Source organism: Palaemon carinicauda, chromosome 1 (assembly GCF_036898095.1).
Source record: "Palaemon carinicauda isolate YSFRI2023 chromosome 1, ASM3689809v2, whole genome shotgun sequence".
NCBI lineage: Eukaryota > Metazoa > Arthropoda > Malacostraca > Decapoda > Palaemonidae > Palaemon > Palaemon carinicauda.
The window spans coordinates 85234492-85239491 of record NC_090725.1 but is presented as its reverse complement, the minus strand read 5'-3'; the positions used below and the strand labels follow the sequence as shown (position 1 = coordinate 85239491).

Sequence of the window (5000 nt, the reverse complement as noted above, 5' to 3'; positions counted from 1 at the left end):
TAGCGTCACTTAAGCCATTACTTGAATGACCCTCTGTAATTAAAGTTATATTTGTTCTGGTGTCGATGACCTTTCTTGTTGGTATGCCTGTAGACTTTGAAAACTCAACAACCGAACAGTGTTTATATATTTAAACTTCATTCGGTTGAAAAATATAAGCAACTTCCGGTCTTGTCAGTAAGGCTGGCCTGGCTGATCTGGAGATGAGGGTAGCCTCCGTGGAACTTAATGATTCATTCTTTTTTAATGAATGTGACAGAGTGGAGTGGACTTCTACAATCTAGAGGAACAGAGTGCATACGTGTGCAACCCGTACAATGAATGGGGGCTGGCATGTAAAAAGTGACACCGCGGAGCTGTAAGATTAGATACTTTAATTTATGAAAGTAATTGTATAGAATCTTCTGGTAGTTACAACTGAATAGTTTAAAAATACACAAGTGACCAAATACATTGTAAGGACGGAGTTCACTAAACTTTGTGAAAAATTTTATGTTGGGCTATAGATGCTTTGTATCAAAACTGTTAAAGCAACCTGTGGTAATTAATTGCATATGTAAGACTTCTTTGCTATAATTATTTTTTTTCTTTTTAGATATTAAGTCATTAAGGGCTCTGGGAAAGATTCCCTCTATGCTTTGTTATATGTAGTATCATGAAATACCATGGTTTTAGAATACAGTACATGGTATTTACATGTTTTGGTGCCTGGCGCGGCGTTGCCAAAGTGTTTGTTTATGGTTAGTTACGTATAAAATCTACTATGAAGTTCACTTAATTTCTTAATTTACGTAAATATTAAATTGCGATTTTAGTGAAGTTAAACAATGCTCCCATCTGAGTGAAATTTTGATGGTATAGTATCGGTTATCAAACTGATGCAATTAGCTTCAAGTTTAATCTTGAAGACACAATATTAAGTGTATAGAAGTGAATGAAAGCAATTAAATGAATAAATAGATAAATAATGAGAAAAAGTAAACGTGTGTTTTATTCTGCTTCCTAAAGCCCCGATACCTCTAGAATATTTTATCAAAACTAACATTAAAAGCGACACTTTTACAAGGAGTTGAAATAAACCAACCTGAAAAACATAATGCATAAAGAAATACACATTTACAAAACGTTAATGAAGCAACGGTACCTCATAGTATAAAAGTTAAGGTGATAGTAACTCTCACTGCAAACGCAAACTAGAAGGGCATCCAATAGAAAGCATGCGATTACTTTCAAAGTACTGCTGCGTAGCTGTACTTTGATGTACTTTATCTAAAAAGTTACAGATTTATCATTAGGTCATACTCAACATGACTACCAAATTTGGTCAAAATCGGTACAGAAGTTTTTGTGTAAAGTTGTTCACTGACAAACAAACAAATAAATAAACAAAGAAACAGACGGGTGAATAGGTACCCTTTGAAAAATCTTCGATTTTGGCAAAGGCAATTACACTTTGAGGTAAACTAAAGATCCACAAGGACTTGTATACTGACATAATGACAATTTTGTACAGGAAACAGACTATACACCGACGTATAACACCAGTACTTTGCTAAGAAGAATATTTCAACATATTTAAGCCCAGATATGATTTACGACAGGGCTCATCAATTAAGCTTCAAAACTCTGAACTGCTCGTTACTGATTGTTCACGTGGGTGATGAAAGATCAACCCTTGTGAAATATCTTATCCCAAAGGGAAAATAAAATGAAAATTCTGACTACGGGGAAAAAAATACCGACGGATTCAAACCTGCATTATATTAATCATAATTCTACAAATGTCCAAATTAAAGAACTGTGTTACTTCTGCTTACCTGGATTGAGTTCCGAAGTTGTGTTGTCTCCCACCCAACTAATGAGCGACTAAAAAATGCATTTATTCACTTTATCTGAAATAAGAAAAAATCCAATTAACTTCACTATGCCTTTGAGATTCAAACACGATAAAAATATATGAAAATATGAAATCATATTTTAAATTTTAGCATGATATCTCATTACAGTCAAAGGATTCATAAATATGGAAAATACCTGTGAGGGTACAAAAAGCCAGTAAAAAATGTTTTCTATAATACGAAGTGGTAAAAAACATTCTTTTCAGTGTAGGCGTCTTTCAAATATCCGTGAATTTACTCTCATGTATAAGAGCATGAGACCTTTAGAGGTGCACTGTTTTAAAATACATCATTTTACATGGTATAAGTGTTATTCTAAGTCAGTTTTGAAGTAACTAAAGGGAAATATTTCAGTTCGAAAAAGGGCCATCTATTTTCTCTCTACAATTTCCTCATCAATATTACAATTACTAAAAGGCCTCACGAATTTGAATAGATACTCCTCACACAGAATGTACATTTCCAAAGAGAGATAGCGTCAGAGCATCCTTTGAAATAGATGAAATAGCCATAAATTTATTTGAATATATGTATTTATTAACAAAAACAATAAATAATATAATTTATCATAAACTGCCTATTCTAAGTATCAACTAATATTAGAATAAATAAATAAACATACAGATAAGTAGGGACAGAGGTGTCAGTTTGATTGAATATAAGTTATTTGGATGTCGGTTAGAGAGTACCCATAACCCAGCTATGGTTTATAGACTATGACGAACCCTAATGTTTTAGAACATTGACTATACGGTCATCACCCGGTGTAAGGCAACTGTAACTAAATCAGACAACCGCAATGACCCACAAGCCTCAAGTAACAGCACAAATGTTACAACGTATCAACCAAATCTCAACTGAATGGGAGATATACACCACGAACACAACCATCCTAGTAACTTGTGCTCTTCATAGCTGAGATATGCTTTGCCATCGATAACGCATGTGAATGACGAATTGCCTGATTCTTCAGTGCAGATTATAAAATGGACACAACAAAAACAAATTAAAAGCAATTTGTATTTTTCCAAGGTATGTAAACCAGAGTCCTTTAAGAAGATGTTTTCACGCGAGCTGGAAAGTTACCTATAACCACTCAACGATGGTTTAAAAAAGTGACCACTATCTATGTTCAATAATTACCTTACTCTAGTACATATTATAACATTCCACCTGGTTTGCAAAAATTGACACTTAGTTACAAGTACTTTGCCGTCTATTGTGCCATTTTAGGGAATATATACCTAACTTTATAGGGGGGTCGACCCACGTCTAAAATCAACATATAGCGCTCACAGTCTATAGGTATATACTGTAGTGACGACCCTGGACCGTGGTGACTACGCCTCTCTTGCAGCCAATTACCGACGTCGGGCGAATTATTAACTTTACACACACACACACACATATACATATATATATATATATATATATATATATATATATATATATATATATATATATATATACATATACATATATACACAAATATATATATATATATATATATATATATATATATATATATATATATATATATACATACATATACAGTGATACCTCTGGATACGAAAGTTTCTGCTTACGAAAAATTCAGGATGCGAAAAGTGATTCGAAGATTTTTATGCCCCAGGATACGGATAAAATTTCAGGATACGAAAACCTTGCGAGATCCCAACTCTTCGCCGAGAGTAATTTTAAAAAGCGCGCGCCGCCTGACTTTGAACTTGGGTAGACTCACTTACAGCCTCCCGCTCACCCATTGGTTATCTCCCTACTCAGACGCTAGCTGACGCCATAAGATCCTGCTTTCCTATTGGTCGGCAACTATCCCAGCTTGCCTACGCACGGGCGTTCATCTCTCTCTCTCTCTCTTTTCGTTCTGACCGCGGTATCGTTAACAGACATTGTGTGCTTTCGCTTGTTTGACTTAGTGTTAATATACAGTACATTCGTACGCCACGTGTTATCGTTAATAAACATTCGTTACTGTGCACTGTACTGTATTAGTGTTTTCTATACATAGACTGTATTATATTACGTATTACTGTAGCCATGGGTCCCAAGAATGTTGCCGAAGGAAAGAAGAAGAAGACGATGCTCTCGATGGAAACGAAACTTGAAATCGTTAAAAAGTACGAGTCTGGCATGCGTTTAAGTGCGATCGTCAAGGAATATGGCCGGAATCCATCTACGATAGGCACCATCCTGAAGCAGAAGGCGGCCATAAAAGCAGCGACACCTTCTAAGGGCGTCACTATTTTCTCCAACAAGAGAACGCACGTGCATGACGAGATGGAGAGGCTGCTTCTTGTGTGGATCAAGGACAAAGAGATCTCAGGAGACACCATCACTGAGACTACAATTTGCCAGAAGGCCTCCGCAATTTTCGGTGATCTCGTGCGTGCTCAGGCCGAAGAAGGAGCAGGAGAAGGAACATCCCAGCAGGAACCCCTTGAGTTCAAGGCTTCTCGTGGGTGGTTCGAGAAGTTCAAGAAAAGGACTGGCATCCATTCAGTGGTACGGCAGGGGGAGGCAGCCAGCTCGGACACGAAGGCCGCCGAAGCCTTTGTTAAAACGTTCGACGAGTTGACTCTGCAGGAAGGCTACAGTTCGCATCAAGTTTTCAATTGCGACGAAACTGGGCTTTTCTGGAAGAAAATGCCTCGTCGGACGTTCATCACGGCGGAGGAGAAGAGGCTACCCGGACATAAGCCTATGAAGGACAGGCTTACCCTTGCTTTTTGTGCAAACGCCAGTGGGGACTGCAAGATAAAGCCCCTGCTGGTGTACCATTCAGAAAATCCCCGAGCCTTCAAAGCCCACAAAGTCATTAAGGAGAACCTTCCCGTGATGTGGAAGGCGAATGCAAAAGCCTGGGTAACGAGGCAACTGTTCATTGATTGGGTGAATGTCTGCTTCGGTCCGACTGTCCGAAAATATTTGGAAGAAAAGCGCCTCCCTATGAAATGTCTGCTGGTGTTGGACAATGCTCCAGCTCACCCTCCTGGCCTCGAGGAATATCTTTTGGCCGAGTATTCCTTCATAAAGGTCCTGTATCTACCGCCTAACACCACCCCTCTCCTCCAGCCCATGGACCAG

At 38.0% G+C, this 5000-nt stretch overlaps 1 protein-coding gene across 2 annotated transcripts in view; it reads right to left on the bottom strand.

Annotated features, from left to right (window-relative positions):
• The window catches only part of LOC137649483 (uncharacterized), a 742412-nt gene that overhangs the window by 587998 nt on the left and 149414 nt on the right, over positions 1–5000 (bottom strand). For both annotated transcript variants that reach the window (XM_068382470.1, XM_068382476.1), the window contains exon 10: positions 1818–1892. The gene's annotated coding sequence lies outside the window, so the exon portion shown is untranslated. The remainder of the gene's footprint in view (positions 1–1817; positions 1893–5000) is intronic.